Source organism: Mauremys mutica, chromosome 1 (assembly GCF_020497125.1).
Source record: "Mauremys mutica isolate MM-2020 ecotype Southern chromosome 1, ASM2049712v1, whole genome shotgun sequence".
Taxonomy (NCBI): domain Eukaryota; kingdom Metazoa; phylum Chordata; order Testudines; family Geoemydidae; genus Mauremys; species Mauremys mutica.
The window spans coordinates 202,751,973-202,773,529 of NC_059072.1; the positions used below are offsets into that span (position 1 = coordinate 202,751,973).

Consider the following 21,557-nt stretch of genomic DNA (forward strand, 5'->3'; position numbering starts at 1 on the left):
GGATGGAGCCGAGCCCAGGCAGGCGCGGGGCGCACGCGCCCCCTCCCCTCCGCAGGCTCTGCGGGCCCCGGGCGACTCCCGCTGCAGCAGCAGCACCTCTGAGTTTACAACGTCACACCGTGGTGGAACGGGGGCGGGAGAGAAGCACCAGTTGCCAAGGCAACCAAGCCCCTCCTTCGCCCATTTCTCCCCCTTCATACGTCAGAGGGGCCTCCCCCTGGGGGGCGGGGCGCCTCGCGGCGTGATTGACAGTTACCATAGTAACAGGCTTGTCCCGTCGCCATTTTGTCAGTTGGGTTTTTTTTTCAAATAATTTCCCTTCCCGCCCGAATTATAATTTTACCCAGAAAATTGTCCTCGCGGGTTTTGGGGGCTTCACCCCTCGCGGGCGCAGGGGCAGCAGGGAGGGGGCGAGGTGGGGGCAGCAGCGCGGGCGGGCGCGGCAAGGAGCGGTCCGGAGTACAGCCCTGGAGAAGCCGGCTCGGAAGGGGGGAGGGGGAGGAGCGGGGGGGGGGAGGGGGGAGCGAGCGGGCAAGTGAGCGAGGAGTTCCCGGGGGCTCGGTTCGGCGCTGCGCTCCCCCCGCTCGCTCGCTCTCGCGGCTGTCTCCGCTCTGCCTGGCCGGGGCTCAGGCCGCCGCCGCGTCCGGGCCCCGCTGCCGCCGCCGGTCGCTGCGCAGGTTTGGAACGCGCGCCATTTTGTGAGCGATAGAAAATCTGCCCGGCCAGGAAGCGCCGCGGATCCGCCCGCCGGGCCGGGCCCCCGCCCCGACTCCCCGCGAGAGGGAGGCGCGCTGCGGGCTCCCGCCGGGGCCCCGCACCACACCGGGGCCCGAGGGCGGCTGGACTGCGGAGCGGAGGCGCTGCGGTGCCGGGGCCCCTGGCCGAAGCGCTGTGCCCAGCCGCCGCCTCCCCGGAGCTCGAGAGAGGAGGCCTCTGCCGGGCCCGGGCCCCTCACGGCAGCCGGGGCAGGAGAGCAGTGGCCACCCCCCACCCCACGGGTAAGTGCCCTGGCCGGGGCCCCTCGCCCCAGGCCAGCTAATGCCATCGCCTCGGCGTGGGGAGAGCCCCGCTGCCATCTTAGCGAGAGGGGCCCGGGGAGTCCCCGCCCCAGCCTGCCGGGCCGGGGCCAGTTGCGCCCGCGCAGCCCAGGGAAGCTGGGACCGGCCGGGCGGCCGCAACACCCTTTTCTCCCTGGCGTGAAGGTGGCGGGCCCCAGTGCCCGGGAGAGGCTGCGCTTGTCGGAGGGGATCGCTCCGGTCCCGGGGGCTGGGAGAGTAGGGAGATGAGCCCGACTGTGCAGAGGGACGGGGCTGGCAGGACTCTCCGGCTCTGACCTTACGGTAGGTGGGAGGTGTCGGACTCTCCCGCAGCCCCCAAGGCCGGGGGAAGGAGTCAGAAGTTTAACAGAGCAGGCACCTGTTGTGGTAGTGGGTTGACGTGCCCCGTCTGCACTCGGGTAAGTGACTTCCATGGCAGGTGTGGAAGTTGGAAGTGGGGGTGGTGGGAATACTTGTCACGTTACTGTCATTCTGGGGCACCCACAGAGTGCATATCTTCTAGTTTCGGAGTAGCAGCCGTGTTAGTCTGTATCCGCAAAAAGAACAGGAGTACTTGTGGCACCTTAAAGACTAACAAATTTAAATGAGCTCATGCTACAATAAATTTGTTAGTCTTTAAGGTGCCACAAGTACTCCTGTTCTTCTAGTTGTTAGACAGCTAGTTGCAGTCTTTTAGGGATTTTGCTCTGTGTTTGTAAAGAAACTAGAACATACATTATCCACTTCATATATTGAATTTTTTTGCTGTAAAGCAGCTGTTTCTCTAACAGACAAAGCCCCCAAACACAACTCAGGTACTGTAATTAGACATTCCAATATTGATGGGTTTCTGACTCTTAATCAACTTTGAAGTTTCTAGTTTGGTTTTTCCAAGGACTATGTAAGGATTCTTTGATTAAGAGTCTTGAATGCTGGTGCTGCTTAGTTCTACCATTATTCCCCAGTCAAGAGAGAGAAAAAAAATCACAGACATGTCCTTTTTTAGTTAATAAACACAGAAGATCTGTCTACAAAAAATCAACAAGCATGAAATTTTTTTTTTCAACGGACCTTTTTTCATCCCAGTGATGATGTGCTATTAGCTTGTATTTCTAAACACTTGCAAGAACTACTGTCACTTTTATGTGGACTGTGTTCTAAGGTTCTATGCAAGTAGAAGTTAGCAATTTTATCATTGTATTGATATTGCCATGTTGTGTTATCAGTTTCTTTAATTTATTCCAAATGAAGAAGGCATAATTCTGAATTATTCTCATAAAACATTAATAGTTTTTTTGGTAATAGCTGAATACTGTTGAAATAATTATAAGAACATAAGAACATAAGAGAGGCCGTACCGGGTCAGACCAAAGGTCCATCTAGCCCAGTATCTGTCTACCGACAGTGGCCAATGCCAGGTGCCCCTGAGGGAGTGAACCTAACAGGCAATGATCAAGTGATCTCTCTCCTGCCATCCATCTCCATCCTCTGACGAACAGAGGCTAGGGACACCATTCTTACCCATCCTGGCTAATAGCCATTTATGGACTTAGCCACCATGAATTTATCCAGTCTCCTTTTAAACATTGTTATAGTCCTAGCCTTCACAACCTCCTCAGGTAAGGAGTTCCACAAGTTGACTGTGCGCTGCGTGAAGAAGAACTTCCTTTTATTTGTTTTAAACCTGCTGCCTATTAATTTCATTTGGTGACCCCTAGTTCTTGTATTATGGGAATAAGTAAATAACTTTTCCTTATCCACTTTCTCAACATCACTCATGATTTTATATACCTCTATCATGTCCCCCCTTAGTCTTCTCTTTTCCAAACTGAAGAGTCCTAGCCTCTTTAATCTTTCCTCATATGGGACCCTCTCTAAACCCCTAATCATTTTAGTTGCTCTTTTCTGAACCTTTTCTATACTCTTTTGGGTCTGATGTATTAGTAATTTCATTGTAGTATTTGAATGTTGGATGTTATCTGTTTGTTGACTACTGTTTTTCATATATTTAGTGAACTTTGTAAATTCATAAACTATTCTGTAGACTGTCCTTGGTGTCATCAGTTCATATGAATGAGGTATCTACGTGTTTGAGCTTTAAAGTCATTAACATATATGGTGCGTTAGGTTTATGTTTTCTTTCCATTAAGTTTTTTGGCATTTATTTAGCACAAGTGTCTGAAGCTTAACATTGCTTCATGCATGTGTCTTGAGGTGAATGTGTAAAGTTAATGCATCTGGTTTAGGAGTTGAATATGAGAGAGCTATTGCTTTTATTATCTTACTAAAAAGGACAGTTCCCTATTTCTAGAAACTGTGTAAGTGTTTACTAAATGAAAGTGCTTTGATATTGTTTCCAGGCTAAGGAAAAGTATGGTAGGACACAGTTTATGTCAGTAACAGTATTATAGTTCCAAATAAGATTTGTCTAGGTTTAGAACTTATAATTTTGGTTTTGTTAGGGTCGGAAACTTGAGGGAAAGAGGAGTGAGTGAGGATGGTTTTAGCAAGTAGTAGTGGCAGCAAAGAGATTTCTCCGATACTTGTACTTCAAAAAAAGTCCAATGACTTGTAGATATTATTCACTCTATGTGGAAGGTGTAATGATGTGGTCTGTTAAGCATTTTTGAAAGTTTTGGGCTCTGTGTAGATGTTAGCACATGTTAGCTAATAATCTGGACAAGATGCACTAAATTGACCAGTTTAGCGTGTATTAAGGCATTTGTCTAGACTAGACTTTTAAAAAGTTAGCATGTGTTTTCTAACACGTTAGTTCCTCATCTTTAAATCTTAGTCTAGAAAAGGGCTTAGAGAGAAACTTGTAACTGAGTTAAAACCTCTAGACTGTCTTAATAGGCAAAAGAGTTGAGGTGTCTATCATGTTAACTCAAATGAGTTAGCACAGGGGTCAGCAAGCTCTGGCACACGGCTCGCCAGGGTAAGCACCCTGGCGGGCTGGGCCGGTTTGTTTACCTGCCGTGTCCACAGGTTCGGCCGATCGCGGCTCCCACTGGCCGTGGTTCGCTGCTCCAGGTCAATGGGGGTGGTGGGAAGCCGCGGCCAGCACATCCCTCGGCCCGCGCTGCTTCCCGCGTCCCCCCCATTGGCTTGGAACGGCGAACCGCGGCCAGTGGGAGTCGCGGTTGGCCGAAACTGCGGACGCGGCAGGTAAACAAACTGGCCCAGCCTGCCAGGGTGCTTACCCTGGCGAGCCGTGTGCCAGAGCTTGTCGACCCCTGAGTTAGCATAACAAGATTGAAAAGCTTTCCTTATGCTCTTTAAGATGCAGGCTAACACATTTGAAACTGCTAACTGGTTCTGTTGTAGAATTCTACCTAAACAGCTTCATGTTCAGCGTGGCTTTTCAATCATGTTTAGCTAACTTAACTGGAAAAGATACTTTTTATCTGTCAAGACAGGGCTTTATAGCTACATTTGTCTTAATAGAAGAACCTGGGTAGTGAGCTAAAACACAAATGCTTCTCTATTAAATGGTGTTATATAGCGTGTCTGAATTTTCCTTTTAAAAGCTCGTATTTTGAGGTGTTCATAACTGTTATGGTCTGTCTTTACCTGAAAGTTGGCACATAAGGGCTCAAACTTGAAAGCAACAATTGAAAATTGGATTTACAAATAATTTAACATATTAGTGCAGTTTCAGTGGCTTTTTAGCCTTTGTATAACTTAAATGACACAGATTTTTAAAAGATGACCATTTGGAAAACTGTTTCTCCATAATGAGACCCTAAATGCTTTTGGTATCTTTCTATTTTGTGAGACTGCTGGGAAACTTGTAACACTTCTGAGACTCTGAACTTTTTCAAATGAATACTGTTATTGTGGAATAACTTATTTTTATAGACTTATCGTAATTACTTTTCTCTTCATACTTGATTTAAAATGGGTTGGGTTTATAAATCACTTTAAAAATGAGCAGTATTACACCTGTTTTGCTTCTTGAGTAGGAGGAGTGTATTAGGGGAATCTTAACTTTTGACTGACTTTGTGTCATAAATTCATCTAAATAGACTTTTAAAAAAATCTAAAGGTTTGGATATGTATATATACTGTGGTGGTGTTTGCTACAAAAATGTCCATTTTAGAGATTTTCCTATTGAAAACTTTCCAAATTGTGTGGTGTGTATTTGTAAATCTGTGAGAAAATAAGGAAACAAGTAATTCTCATAAGGGGAATATATTCTTTTTCATTTGTCATTGTACTGACCATTTAAAAAAAATTACATGGAACAATTTCCAGCATGATCTGGACACTCTTTAGAAACAACTAACTATATCGTTCAGTGAGAATATAAATGCAATCTAAAAATACATTAACGCTTTTTCTCAAGGTGGTGAGGGAGACAGGTCATCCCCATAAAAGCTTGAATGGCTTTATTATCAACTGTACAACATGCTCTCATGTAACTGTTCGCTAGTAGTCTCCAAATATAACCTATTTGGATCATCTTTTCTCTTTTAGGGATGAAAGATTTAATTCCATTTTCTTTATGATCCTCCATCTCTCCCGAGCACAGCTTACAAAATTTACCAGCTTATAATTTATTTTCCTATTACTGAAAGTATTGAAATATGCCTGTAAGTCTTCACTGCAGAGTTCACCTGTGTTTTAACCCAACCTACCGTCTACATACCGTTGCTTGGAGGTTTAAGCTTAGGCTCTGCTTTAGCTTAAGCTGGAACCTGTCCACTTTGCAGTGAGGATGGAGGCTAAATTGCGCAAGTGCTGATAGGCTTCCCATAATTCCCCATGAAGGCCAAACAAGTTCTCCCACAATTGACTGTGAAAGAATCATAGATAACCCTAGCCCAAAGAGAACATAACAGCCATACTGTGTTAGCCCAAAGGTCCATCTATCGCAGTATCCTGTCTTCTGACAGTGGCCAATGCCAGAGGGAATGAACAGAACAGGTAATTATCAAGTGATCCATCCACTGTTGCTCATTCCCAGCTTCTGGCAAACAGAGGCCAGGGACACCATCCCTGCCCATCCAGGCTAATAGCCACTGATGGATCTATCCTCCATGAACTTATCCAGTTTTTTTTTTAAACTATGTTATAGTCTTGGCCTTCACAACATCCTCTGGCAAGGAGTTCCACAGATTAACTGTGCATCATGTGAAAAAATACTTCCTTTTGTTTGTTTTAAACTTGCTGCTTATTACTTTTGTTTGGTGACCCCTAGTTTGTGTGTTAATAAGACTTCCTTCTTTACTTTCTTCACACCAGTCATGATTTTATAGACTTCTATTGTATCCCCCCTTAGTTGTCTCTTTTCCAAGCTGAAAAGTCCCAGTCTTATTAATCTCTCCTCATACGGAAGCCGCTTCATTCTCTTAATCATTTTTGTTACTGTTTTCTATATCTTTTCCAATTCCAATATATCTTTTTTTTTCAGATGGGTCGACCACATCTGCACACAGTATTCAAGATGTGAGCCTACCTTGGATTTATATAGAGGCAATATGATATTTTCTGTCTTATTATCTATCCCTTAATGATTCCCAACATTCTGTTCGCTTTTTTGACTGCTGCTGCACATTGAGTGGATGTTTTCAGAGAACTATCCACAATGACTACAAGATCTCTTTCTTGAGTGGTAACAGCTAATTTAGACCCCATCATTTTATGTGTATAGTTGGATTATGTTTTCCAATGTGCATTACTTTGCATTTATCAACATTGAATTTCATCTGCCATTTTGTTGCCCAGTCACCCAGTTTTGTGAGATCCTTTTGTAGATCTTCACAGTCTGCTTGGGACTTAACTATCTTGAGTTGTTTTGTATTATCTGCAAATTTTGTCACCTCATTGTTTATCTCTTTTTCCAGATCATTTATGAATATGTTGAATAGGACTGGTCCCAGTACAGACTCCTGGGGGGCAGCACTATTTGCCTCTCTCCATTCTGAAAACTGACCCCTTATTCCTACCCTCTGTTTCCTATCTTTTAACCAGTTACCAATCACTAGAGGACCTTCCTTCTTATCCCATGATAGCTTACTTTGCTTAAGAGCCTTTGGTGAGGGACCTTGTCAAAGGCTTTCTGAAAACCTAAGTACATTATATTCACTGGATCCCCCTTGTCCACATACTTGTTGACCCCCTCAAAGAATTCTAGTAGTTGGTAAGGCATGATTTCCCTTTACAAAAACCATTCTGACTCTTCCCCAACAAATTATGTTCATCTATGTGTCTGACAATTCTGTTCTTTACTATAGTTTCAACCAGCTTGCTCAGTACTGAAGTCAGGCTTACCGGCCTGTAATTGCCGGGATCACCTCTGGAGCCCTTTTTATAAATTGGCGTCACATTAGCTATCCTCCAGTCATTTTGGTACAGAAGCTGATTTAAATGATAGGTTACAAACCATGATTAGTAGTTCTGAAATTTCATATTTGAGTTCCTTCAGAACTCTTGGGTGAAATACCATCTGGTCCTGGTGACTTGTTACTGTTTAGTTCAGGGGTTCTCAAACTGGGGGTCGTGACCCCTCAGGGGTTGCAAGTTTATTACATGGTGGGGGAGTTGCGAGCGGTCAGCCTCCACCCCCAAACTCTGCTTTGCCTCCAGCATTTATAATAGTGTTAAATATAAAAAAAGTGTTTTTAATTTGTAAGGGGGGTCACACTCATAAGTTTGAGGTGTGAAAGGGGTCACCAATCCAAAAATTTGGGAACCATGGGTTTAGTTCATCAATTTGTTCCAAAACCTCCTCTGACATCTCGATCTGGGACAGTTCTTCAGATTTGTCACCTAAAAAGAATGGCTTAGGTTTGGGAATCTCCCGCACATCTTCAGCCATGAAGACAGATGCAAAGATTTAATTTTGTTTCTCCACAGTGGGCTTATCATCCTTGAGTGCATCTTGATCGTCCAGTGGTCCTGCTGGTTGTTTAGCAGGCTTCCTGTTTCTGATATACTTATATATATATATATTTTTTTTGCTATTACTTTTGAGTCTTTTGCTAGCTGTTCTTCAAATTCTTTTTTGGGCTTCCTAATTATATTCTTATACTTCATTTGCCACTAGGATTTAACTTCCACTTTTTAAAAGATGACTTTTTTGTCTCTCACTGCTTCTTTTACTTTGTTGTTTAGCCACTGTGGCACTTCTTTGATTCTCTTAACAGTGTTTTTAAATTTGGGGTATACATTTAAATTGAGCCTGTATTATGGTGTCTTTAAAAAGTTTCCATGCAGCTTGCAGAGATTTCACTTTTGGCATGGTATCTTTTAATTTCTGTTTAAATAGCTTCCTCATTTTTGTGTAGTCCCCCTTTCTGAAATTTAATGCCACAGTGGTGGGCTGCTGTGGTGTTTTCCCAGCCATAGGGTTGTTAAATTTAATAATATTATGGCCACTATTACAAAGCAGTCCAGATATATTCACCTCTTGGACCAGATCCTGTGCTCCACTTAGGACTAAATCAAGAATTGCCTCTCCTCTTGTGGTTCCCAGGACTAGCTGCTCCAAGAAGCAGTCATTTAAGGTGTCAAGAAACTTTATTTCTGCATCCCGTCCTGGGATAACATGTCCCAATCAATATGGGGATAGTTGAAATCCCCCATTATTACTGAGCTTTTTTTATTTGTATAGCCTTTCTAATCTCCCTGAGCATTTCACAGTCACTATTAAGAGCCATGAGATATATCCCCCTCCCCCTGCCACAAACACTGATGAGTGCAGAAATGGGGAGGACACAGTAAAATGGGTATGGTTTTGCAATGGGGATGCTCACACCTGGACTAGGCTAATTAATGTACCCTTAAAGTGAAATGATTCCCCATCCCCAAAGAGAGAATATTTAATCATCAGATTTGTTGTTACTTTCGGGCAACAGTTTGAAAAATCTACAAATTGATGCATGAGGATATTACTTTTATGCACATTTTAGTTGAAATGCCTAGAAATAATCTATTCAGGTGAATGATTGGATAAATTAAGATGTTGAAAATTATCAAATTTTCACTATCTTAATTTATACTAATGGTGTTAATGTTTAATTAAACACTTCTTTAAAATAAATTAATGCAGCCAACCCATGGTAAGCTTTAAAAATTATATGAAAAAATATTTTTAAGTGACTGACTTGTCCTTTCCTTGAGTGTGGTATCCTGGGTTCAAATGTAAGTATAGTAGAACCTCAGAGTTACAAATATCAGAGTTACGAACTGACCAGTCAACCACATACCTCATTTGGAACTGGAATTACACAACCAGGCAGCAGCAGAGACACCCCCCCCCCCCCCCGCAAAATAAGCCAAATGTAATAATGTGTTAAATGTAAACTACTAAAATAAAAAAGGAGGGGAGTAGCAGCATTTTTCTTCTGCATAATAAAGATTCAAAGTTGTATTAAGTCAACGTTCAGTTGTAACCTTTTGAAAGAACAACTATAACGTTTTGTTCAGAGTTATGAACAATCTCCATTCCAGAGGTGTTCATAACTCTGAGGTTCTACCGTAGTTAAAATTGTTTATTATTAAACCTGTTCAGTGCATCTGTACAAGTTTCCACTTGTCTTTCAGAGAGCTAAGTAAACTACAGACACTCTCTAGTTTATTCTGATAGCAGGGTCTGTTGCTGAGGAGCCAACCAGAACTATGCACATTCATTTCCCTTGTAGAGGAAGTGGATTGGTAGTATCTGAGACCAAGGACATAGAGAACCACCATTCAAACTGAAGTAGTGGGGTAAAAAAGAAGAAAACTGCTGTCTGACAGGCAAGACAAGTGTTAAGTACTTGCCCATTTTTTCCCATTGTCTTGAACACATGGACTCTTTCTCATGCAGAACCCTGTTTTATCTGTCTGGTTATCACAACAAATTTTGTCATTACACTTAAACAAATAGTTACAATAGCATAACATAAGAATGGCCATACTGGGTCAAATCAGTGGTCCATCTAGCCCTGTATCCTGTTTTTGGACAGTGGCCAGTGTCCGATGCTCCAGAGGGAATGAACAGAACAGGGCAATTATTGAGTAATCCATCCCTTGTTCTCCAGTCCAAGCTTCTAGCAGTCAGAGATTTTAGGGACACCCCCAGCATGGAGTGCATCCCTGACCATTTTGACTAATAGCCATTGATGTACTTATCCTCCATGAACTTTTTGAACCCAATTATATTTTTGTATAATGTATGGGTGATCCTTGGTTTTTATATGTTGTTTTACAGGGCTGAACTACAAAATACATGTTGGATACACATCTAGTTACAGTCATTGGTGTGTTAAATGGTTTCATTTACTTTTTTTAAAATAATCCGGTGATGGTAGTAGAAATTCATTGGCTGTTTTGTTGATTCTGGTTTCTTTATTATTGGAAATTCTGAAATATTGGAAATATGTTGATAACTTTGATAATGTTATGGGAGGTGGTAATCAGATGTAGCGTTTGAGAATTCACTTATCCATATATGTATTCTTCACATCATATTTCTGGAATAATAAAACCTAATATACAATTTTTTTTCTAGAACCACAGATGCATAGATGTAGCATCTTATACTTTTTTTCTTGTATATACTAACTTCTTTGTAATAAAGGTTCAATATAATGTTACAAGTTTAAACTTTTTATATAAGCACTCTTTTTATGGTATGCATTTTAACAAGTTAGGGCCTGATACTGCAGATATTTACCTACATGCAAGTGGTCACATTTAAAGCAGTGGGACTGGTTGCTGTATGTTAGTGTTTGCAAGAATCTGCAATGGGGTATTACACTTTTTTTTTTTTAAAGCTAGTATCACAAACTTTTTCAGGTGCAATATAGCAGGGAGTCAGTTGACTACAAAGTTAATAGAATTTCATTCTTGGATGGCTTATATATGTCAGCAAACTTTCACTGTTACTCTGTATACTTAATATGCAATATGTTTTATAAGTTTGGTTTATTTGTTCATGAAAGTAATTTATACGACAAACAGTGTCTGGGATACATGGTATTACAAATGCTACATGTGTGTACGAGGTTGAAGGGAAAATGTATAATACAGTATTGTTTGAGACATAATGACGATATATGAAAAATATCATAACTACTTCTCCGTGTATGCATTAATATTGTTTTATTTTGTCTTACCATAGTGCTTAGAAACTTCAGTCAGGATCTGGTTCCCATCATATTGGGTGGTGCATAAAACAAAGCATAAATGCAGTCTCTGTCCCAAAGAGTTTACAGTCAGAATTTCCGGACTTGATTGCTTTTTCTTTCAACTGTATCATTCTCCTAATGTAGGGTTGGGTTTTTTTGGCGGGGAATTAATACATATTTAAAAAAACGCTCAAATAAAACAAAGGCTGCATGCTAGTGTATTTGAAGGTCTGCTGATTTGCAGAACTTTGGCAATTGCACGTCTAAATTTCATTATTTGCAAGTGTGGCTAGAAACCACTGATGATGTCTTAGGGTGGCTCGCTGAAGAGAGCTTCTGTCCTGTCCACATAGGATCTGTAGAGCAGCATTCCAACCTGTGTGTTTTGCACAGTAGCCCTTTGCACCTTCGTGTCCGCATGAATCCTCTTTCGTTCTCTTTGCCCCTTCCTTAGCCTACAAACCTTCAATACACTGTGAAGCTAAAGTAGTGCCACACATGTTCATAGCATGGCCTTCCTTACACTTTGAGCTTAGTGAAAGACCTTGTGTGAAATGTATTATACATATAAAAACAGACTGTTGGAATAGAAATGCTCAGCCACCTTAACGCTAGTGGCCAGTGCCATTACCAGTATAATTTTTTTTTTAATTGCTCTTCCCTATGGGGACACAAAGTATAAGCATTTCTTGTGCAAGGGGCTACTTTGTATTTAACAGCAGATACAAGGAAATATTTATGATTGCAGATTGCTTCACCACAGAAGTCTGAGTATAATACACCTTCTAAAATAACATCTACTGTCCTGTCACTTAATTTGCATAGTGTCCAGTTGCTCTCATTTACAGCAAGCTAAACATGTTTTAAAAATATTTCCTTAATGGTAATAGTAAAGGTAAAAAGTTACTAAAATGAGGAAAGCTTGTTTGCATTTGAAGGGTAAATGTTATATTTTTATCACCAGCCCCTTATGGCTTATACAATACCTGAACAGTTAAGTTCAGTTAAAAGAACAATACCTGTTTCCCAATTCAGGTAAATATTACCCCAGAGTTAAATAGAGCATCTATACATCTAAGAACATTCTGGTTTTCTACTACTTACCATCCATTTATTCCAAGACATTGGTACGTGAGGTAACAAGTTGAATCTTTAGTTCACAAGATTGAAGTACTATATTTTGAAATCATTCTCTCTTCTACATGACTTAGAGATAAATGGTACTTCTAAGTGACTTTATATTTTTAAAAACACTTTTTATTATCAGTTTAACTACTGCTTTTGTAATGAAAGTAAAAATATAAGATAATGTCATGTTTAGCCAAAAAACCCATTTTTTTGTTGGTGTAGGGAGAAAAAGACGTCTGTGGCAAACCTTTTTTTTTTTTTTTAAATGTGTATTTACCTGTTGCAGCCCAATGATTGGATTAATGTAGCTTTGTGCATTTAGGAACATAAATTGCCATGTTAGATCAGACCACTGATCAATCTATCTCAGTGTCCTGTTTGAGGGGCCAGTTCTGGATGCTTCTGGGAAGGTGCAAGAATAACCTGCCTATGATAGAAGTTTCTTTCTAATTGCCTGGGGTTAGCAGTTGGATTATGTCCTGAAGCATAAGGGTTTGTAATTTTGTCCTGTCTAATGTAATTTAAGATGCCATTTGTTAATTTCTTTTAAAAGGATTATAACTTTTTAAGTTTTTGGCCTCAATAACATCTCGTGATAGAAAGCTAATTATCAAGTATCAGAGGGGTAGCCGTGTTAGTCTGGTTCTGTAGAAGCAGCAAAGAATCCTGTGGCACCTTATAGACTAACAGACGTTTTGCAGCATGAGCTTTCGTGGGTGAATACCCACTTCTTCGGATGCAAGTGATTCTTCTTGCATCCGAAGAAGTGGGTATTCACCCACGAAAGCTCATGCTGCAAAACGTCTGTTAGTCTATAAAGCTAATTGTGTTGTGTGAAAAATATTTCCTTGTATCTGTTTTACATCTGTTGCTCTTCAATTTTATTTGTCTTTTATTCTATTATTATGAAAAAGGGTGTATGGAAGTTTTTGCCTTACCTTCTCTGCATTAAACCTTTTATACACCTTTTATAATCTCAACTCATATTTGTCTGATTTCTAAAGTATTATATAGGTTTAGGACAACATTTTCAGTCCTCTATGCCTGAATGTTAGGCTCCAAAATCCATGTTTAGGCATATAAGTAAATCCTGCCTTGTCTCCTTCTCCATCCCCCTTTCACCAAATGCACTGAGACTTCTAGTTTCTGTTGACTTGCTTGAGCTCTGACTGTTCAGCAACTCTAAAAATGAAGCCACTTTTTATTTTGGTGCCTGAATATAGGATTAGGAGCCTAATTTTTGGACACTCAGATTTTACCCTTAATCTTAATCTGATATGGAGTTATTTTCATGTATTCATTGCCTTTCTCTGGATTTCTGTTATAGATAACTTAATTAAATTGCACACATGTTAATGCAATGTTAAGGTTGTATAGTTACACCTGGGAACTGTTGCTTAGGGAGCTCACAGCGGAAAGCTCGGTGATAGTTGTTTAGGAAGTATACAGTGGGACAGTATACAATTCCCAAATTACATGCCGGTGTTTAAAGGTGCTCCTGATGGAAAATAATCAGTGTTGTGACTAGGGGAAAGATGTGATTTGGGATCAATGTGTCTTAAAGACAGCCTTTCCCCTTACATTCTGTTCTAAGATGATGATAATGAAATTACATGATCACATGCTATTTTTTCCACAGGACGTATGCCTCATTCAGAGGCGGTGCTTTGGGAATGATGCAGCAGTTCAAAATTTGTTTGTATTCTTTTCAGTGTGTGGCCACACAGGTTACTTTGCATGGTGCTGCACACAGTGATGAGCTGCCAAAATCTTAACAACGGGTTCCCTATAAAAAGTTCTGATTTAAGGGATGTGCGACAGCATGTATTTTTTGTACCAATAGGGTTACCATACGTCCATATTGTCCCAGGAGGTGATTAAGAACCGAAAAGCTTAACATGTCCAGGAAAATACAGATGTATTTTAACCCTACCTAAAGTTCTTTTTTAAAAAGATGGGGCTGAACTAGAAATGAGCTCCGTTTCATATGTGTGGGTGGTGATCAGGGACAGTCTCAATTTTTGGGTCTTTTTCTTATATAGGCTCCTATTACCCCTCACCCCCGTCCCGATTTTTCACACTTGCTGTCTGGTCACTCTAGGGTGTGCACATGTGTGGGTCCCAGCTGCTCCCTGCCCCCCCTCATTAAAGCAGGTGTGCAGGGTTACTGCCCTGGGAACTGCAGGGCACCAGTGGATGTGGGGCTGGCTGCAGATAGGGGCGTGGGGCAGGGCTAGCTGGAGGCAGGGAGTGACACGGGCTGGCTGTGGGCAGGTGATGCAGACGGGCGGGCTGCGGGTGGCTGTGGGCAGGGGGTGGCTGCGGGCGGCTGTGGGCAGAGGCTGGCTGCAGGCAGGGGGTGGCTGTGGCAGGGGCTGCGGGCAGAGGGTGGCTGTGGCAAGGGCTGGCTGCGGGCAGAGGGTGGCTGTGGGCAGGGGGTGGGGCAGAGGGTGGCTGTGGGCAGGGGCTGGCTGCGGCTGGCTGTGGGCAGGGGCTGGCTGGGGGCAGGGGCTGGCTGGGGGCAGGGGGGGCTGGCTGGGGGCAGGGGCTGGCTGGGGGCAAGGGGGCGGCTGGAGGCAGGGGCTGGCTGGGGGCAAGGGGAGCGGCTATGGGCAGGGGCTGGCTGCGGGTGGCTGTGGGCAGGGGCTGGCTGTGGGCAGGGGCTGGCTGCGGGTGGCTGTGGGCAGGGGCTGGCTGTGGGTGGCTGGGGGCAGGGGGTGGCTGGGGGCAGGGAAGGTGGGGGAGGGGCGCAGATACTCACACGGGGGGAGCGGCTGGGAGCAGCAGGACGCAGCCGGGAACTCACCAGGGCCAGAGGTCCAAAGAGCAGGAGCAGCAACAGGGCCAGGAGGCATCTCACATGGCTCTCGCAGCACAGCGCAGCGCCCCCCGGCGGCCGGGAGGAGGAATTACAGGCTTCCCAGGCAGAGCCCATCAAAGCTTCCCTTGCAGGGAAGCTAGTTAACAAGCGGTTATAAAACCGCTTCTAAATTTAACAACGGGTTCGCGCGAACCGGTGCGAACCGGCTCCAGCTCACCCCTGCCTGCACACCATCCAAACCTTGCATTAAATAGGGAGTTAATAGTGGGCTCAGCATTGTAGTATCTGAGCCTAACAAACAGTGAAGTTATTCTCCTAGCACCCAGAGATCTGAAACTTTTTTTCACAGATTGGAAATTGATGCACAGAAAGATTATGGCCAATATTTGCAAAACTCTCCATTAATCTTGGGTGTCTCAATGATTGAGCACACAACTTGAGAGATGGCCTGATTTTTCAGAGTATAGTACATGGCATTTTTTTTATTGTACTTCAATGTCTACACAGTGCTCTGAACACACAGTTCTTGCAAATAGCTGTAGGAGGTAGGGAAATATGTATTAACTTGTTTTACGTATGGGGAAAACGGAAACAGAAAGGCAAAGTGACTTGCCCAAAGCTACACAATGAGTCAATGGAAGAGTCTGGTTTAGAACACTAGGCGTTCTGGCTCCCAACTCTGTGCTTATTTCCTCCAGACCTTACTGCCTGAAATGATGAACATCTACATTTGCTATTGATTTTAGTGTGTATGGTACTTCAGAAAATCAGGCCTTATATGTCTGAAGTTGCGGACCCAAAAAATGAGAATAAAATTAGTGGCCACATCACAAAATTTTGGCATAAGTGACTTGCCATCTTCACGTAGCAAGCCTGTAGTGGGGTCAGGGATAGAAACCAGTTCTTCTGTATAGCATTCATCTGCCTTAACCATATTTCCACCTCTCCTCTTCTCAAAGTCTCCTGCCTCATTCAAGACACATCTTCCAACTTTGCAACAAATGTTGCTGAGTTCCTACAATCAACCCTATTCACTACACAGCCCTGATTCAGTCTGTGTGCTCAGAGAGGCAGGTGTCCTGTAGATAAAATAGTATGTGACATGTAATTAAAGACTATTGTGATACATATGCATGGACAACCTTAATTCTGGCATTTCTAACTTTTGAGTGCTCGACTTTGTAACCTTAGTAACATTCTTCTAAAATTTATTTTTAGAATGTAAGTTATAGATACTTTTCTTGCTTTTCTTTATAAAAAAAAAAAAAAAGTGCATCTGTAATGCCACCAGATATCAGCACTGCAGCACATACCTCTAAAATTTGATCTAAAGGATTAGCTACAGTAGCTTACAGTAGGAGTGTTGTGTTATCTTTGGTGGACTGGCCACCAAAGGATCCGTAGTATGGTGAAACAGTGGGTTATATATACATGAGTAGCCCCATTTTACAGACAGCTTTTTTGTGTACTTAGGTTTGGCAGATTGTTTCTTGACAGTGTGGATAAATGGTTTAGATGTGACCGTGATATTGGAAATGTAAGTTTTGTTCCCAACTTGTATAACCTCTTATTGGGGTATGAGACCTTGCTTAATAAGGAAAAGGTTTTGGAATGGCACAGATTTACTACCAGTTACTACTAACACTTGAACTCGAGCTCTCTTGGGTTACGTCTCACAGCCCGAGTCAACTGACTCAGGGTTGCCCTGCAGGGCTAAAAATAGCTGTGTAGGGAGTCATCTTTGGGCTGGAGCCTGGGTTCTGAGACCCTCTCCATTGCCAGGTTTCAGAACCTGAGCTCCAGCCTGAGTCTGAACTACTACACAGCTTTTTTTTAGCCCTGCAGCATGAATCCCACATGTCCAAGGAGGGAGGGGGGGAGGGAGAGAGAGAGTGTGTGCGTGTGCACACCCTTGATTCCCAGCCCTTCCTGTGGGCCACAGGGAGATGGGAGAAGTGCAGGAGGATTCCAATATTTTCTCTGTTACATCCAGAGTGGATTTGATTTAAATCATGATTCAAATCACTAGTCAGGAAGACTCGATTTAATCATGGTTTTCTACATAAAAGTGCTTTCTTGTTGGTTTTTATAACATTAATACATATTCTTCACAACTCAGAGATAGATGTAGGTTTCATTTTTAGAAGGTACACTCTATACATTTTTAAAGTAAACTGATTTATTTTGAAAACTTTTCAGATTAGTTTTACAGCTTTATCAGAAAATGAATGATTGTTTGGTTATTTCATATACCAAAGGTAATTGAAGCAGATATTTATGAAGTCATTGGGAGGTGAACTATCTGCAATTCAACAGGTTAATCATTAATATTTGGAGGATTTTCTTGCCATGCTGTATTAGGGGAACATCACCAAAAAGACATTTAAATTGTTTTATTTAACTAAAACAACAGGTGTTAAATATTCTGGATTTTTGTTCTTCAACAGCAAACATATGCTTGTTTTGTTAAAATATTATATGTCCCTCGCTTCTTACATTTATCTCCAGACTTCTTCTCCTTGTACAGATCTATTCCTCCCCTAACAATCTACTATTCATTGAAGTTTTTGAAACACAAATTTGCAGAGGGACAATAGAGTTGAGGTCTGTTATTTCTCACCTGTATATATTTATTTATGTATTTAAAAACATTTTTGCTGTTAACAAGCATGTTACCTCTGGGGAGACACATCTACAGTTTGCGAACTGCAGAACTAAGCATTTCTGATGGTATCTTCTAGACTGAGCACTGAGTCCCATTAGGTAGATAGAAAGATTAACCTAAATAATCTATACAGAAGCCTGTGGAACACCATAAAATTGGGTCCCTAATCCATGAACTATTGGAACTCATTTACAAAACTTTTCTTAAACTTTACATGAATATATTGTCTCAGACTATAGAATTAGAATTTATAATCCCTATTCCATGATGAGATATCTTTGAGCTATAATGTTTCTTAATTCAACCTATCTTTAGATAGGCTTTTTCCTCAAAAAGCATTTTATCAAAAAAACAAAAAACAAAACCAAACTTTGATTTTTTGTCCACAGTGGTCACAGCTAGAGTAGTTCTGTGTGGCATGCTGAAGTGAGACACCAAGGTGATGCATGTGCCCTGCTAACAGAATGTTTAGGGTTTTTGGCAACAAGCCAGGAACAAGATGCGGAATAAGAGACAGCAAATGCTGATTTTCAGCACTGGTGTCTTGCTCAAATCTGAGTGGACTCTCGTGGGGCCAGTAAAAAAGGCACTTCGTTGTTGTCCCCAGAACTAGTCTTCTGTCAGACTTTAACCTCCTGCTGCAAACCATGGACGTGCTAGAGCTCTTTGATGAAAACCACTGGAAGAATATTTATAATGGAAAGTGTTAGACGCTCTAAGTTTAGGTGCTGCTGCTGTTGCTGCCGCCTTTGTAACAAACTGCACAAGGTGGGGATGAAATCTACTCAAGATCACCAGTCCTTATCAGGGACATCAACTGAAAGCACATTTGAAATTTCTAGACCAAATCTAAAAACTTAAAATCTGAATTATGCTGAGTCACAAAAGTGTTAGAAATAAATAAAACTGGAATATACAATTTCTGGACCCTCACATCTTCCGGACTCATCTGATGTACCTCTAACATTTTCAATTAAATTATACCTTTGACATAATATGCATACAAAATCTTGTATGGATTGGTTTTTTGCTTGGCAAAATTGAAGGTTTATACAAGGTTTTCAAAATTGAGGTTATAATGAAAGGTGTTTCAACCTTATTTGTCTTGTAGGAGACTAGCATATCTCCCTAATTTGCAAAAATTAAATTGCAGAATTAGAGAAAAAGACTTGTGGCCTTTTCTTTATAGTATAGAACAGTTGTTTTTGACCTGTGGATGCCTGGGGGTCAGCAGACTATGTCTAAGATTTCCAAAGGGGTCCGCACTTCCATTTGAACTTTTTTAGGATTCTGCAAATGAAAAAAGGTTGAAAACTACTGATGTAGAAAGATGGCCTGGAATGGTATTCTTTCTCCAACCTGCCACCTTTTTTTTTTTTTTAAATTTATATAATAGAAATTTCCATCTTGTCTGTCGTGGAAGTCAGGACCAGTGGGGATTATATCAAATACAGGGAAGTAAAAACTGATAGGAGAAATAATTTTCATTCATACTGTTTTTATTTTTAATGTCTATTTAACACTCACTTGAGAGAATAACTTTTTAATTGAGAAGACAGGTGTGGTGAAGCCTTAATGTTTGAGACGCATTTGAACTATCCAGGGAGTTCTCTAATAAAAACTGGAAAGAGCAGCCTTAATATCTTGAAATTTTAAGGTGAAAAACAAGCAAAATCTTCCTTCTCTCACCCTTCAACCCTTTTTTTTGGCGGGAAACCAAACCTTATAGGCCTACATTACAAAGAAGCCAAAGGAAGGGGGGAGCACAACCCCCTTTTTTTTTTTTTAATTTTGCAAATTGCCTTTACAGATCCAGCATAAACATTAACTTGGTTGGACTGCACATCCTGTGTGTGTGTGTTGTGTGTGTATGGTATACATTTTACTGTAGAAATAGTAATATATTAAGCTTCACATTTAACCAGTAAAACAGGAATAGAAAATACCACTTACACGGAGACCACAGTTTCACTGTAATCTTGTCGGACATTCAAAACACTTGTAAAATCAGCTTTTCTGACAACAAATTCTGTAAAGGTATATCATCAGCACAGGCTCTTCACTCCTACCTTTCTCATGGTAGGAAGCACAAGACCCAGGACTCGCCAAGATTTAAGACTTTTGTTTCCTAAAGGCAGCAATAGTGTTTTGGGACATGAACCATGCCCCTACTAGTGGGCAGCAGCAGCTCCAGGCACCAGTGCTCCAAGCGCATGCCTGGGGCGGTAAGCCACAGGGGGCGCCCTGCTGGTCCCTCCGAGGGCGGCAGTCAGGCAGCCTTCGATGGCTTGCTTTCGGGAGGTCCGTGGATTTGGCGGCAATTTGGCGGCGGGTTCGCCGAAGTTGCAGGACTGGAGGATCTCCCGCAGGCAAGCCGCCGAATCCGTGGGACCGGGGACCTCCCACAGGCAAGCTGCCGAAGGCTGCCTGACTGCCATGCTTGGGGCAGCAAAAAAGCTAGAGCCACCCCTGCTAGTCGGAACATGCTACAATGAATTCTAATTGGTGGTCTTGGAATCTTCTAATCAATAAAGAGTTTCTTGCAGATGTTGCATCTATTCAACTGCTGTTCTGGTTCTTTATGCTATCCACTTCCCTTTGGGTATCCTGTTTGCATGCCTTCCTACTTTCCAGTGAGGCCCATTCATTATACTTTTAAAATTGTATCTTTCAGGGTTCTGTAGGGTTTGACTTCTACTAACCAAGAAGCCCTGCTCAGTCTCTGGAAGCACTTAATCAAGGTTTACATGCCTTGATGTTTTGCTTTGTTGCCTATGTCTCAGCACTGCATTTTTTTCACTAAGCCTTGATGGTTGTTTTTTCCCCTGCAGGTTCGAAGTTCTCAGTTTCAAAGCTTCCTGCTTTGAGTGTCTTTATTTGCCCTTCAGGATATCATCCATTTCCTCAAGCCTTTGGGAGGAAGGAAAACTGTTCAGTCACTTCAAGCAATGTCTGCATGACAGAAAAATCTCTCATATATTAGCATGTTCATCAGCATCCTCTTGAGCACACAACCGTCATGGGTAATGCTTCCAAGCCTACCTCAAGAAACCTCCTAGCAATTCCTGTAAGTCCAGCATGAAGCCAACCTGGAGTGCTCCAAATGAAAATCTCTCTAAGCAAAAACATATGTCGGCCTTCACTGCTAAATGCTGGTACTGCAGTGGCACAGACCCAGCTTCCTCTCCAGGTTTGCTGCCCAAAAACATTTTTCTCCATCTGTTGGGGTAGAAGGCTTCTGCATGACTTCTCCATCAATACTTCTTATAATGTGCGTTTTGGCAAAGCCCAGGAGAATCCAAATGCTCAATGATCTTCTTAAGACAAGTTTGATTCTCAGCTCTTTTGCATTGGAGGGCACTACACTTCATCCAGCCCAGGAGCCTTTTTCCTGGCAGCTTGGCCCATGACATTGTCCAGTGCCATAGGTACCAGAAGGACTTAAAGTGATAAGTAGAATAGGTTTGAAGAGTGGTGCAAACAGCCCCAGATTTGGCCCTTTGACTAATACTGCTCAAACTACATGACAATTTTACCTCTCAGTCTGATTTAGCTGCCAAATAAGCTGGATTGAATTAGGGTATGGCTACACTGGCGATTTGCAGCGCTGGAAAGCCTCCACCAGCGCTGCAATTAGTAAGTGGCCACACCTGCAATGCACTCCCAGCGCTGCAACTCCCTGGCTGCAGCGCTGGCCGAACACCCCTCTCGGCATGGGGAATAAGGATTCCAGCGCTGGTGCTGCAGCGCTGGTCATCAAGTGTGGCCACACACCAGCGCTGTGATT

General features: G+C 42.3%; 1 protein-coding gene across 1 annotated transcript in view; it reads left to right on the top strand.

Annotated features, from left to right (window-relative positions):
• The first annotated feature begins 727 nt into the window (after positions 1 to 727).
• Positions 728 to 21,557, top strand: part of DYRK1A (dual specificity tyrosine phosphorylation regulated kinase 1A) — a 139,462-nt gene continuing 118,632 nt past the window's right edge. The window contains exon 1 of the mRNA XM_045002459.1: positions 728 to 998. The gene's annotated coding sequence lies outside the window, so the exon portion shown is untranslated. The remainder of the gene's footprint in view (positions 999 to 21,557) is intronic.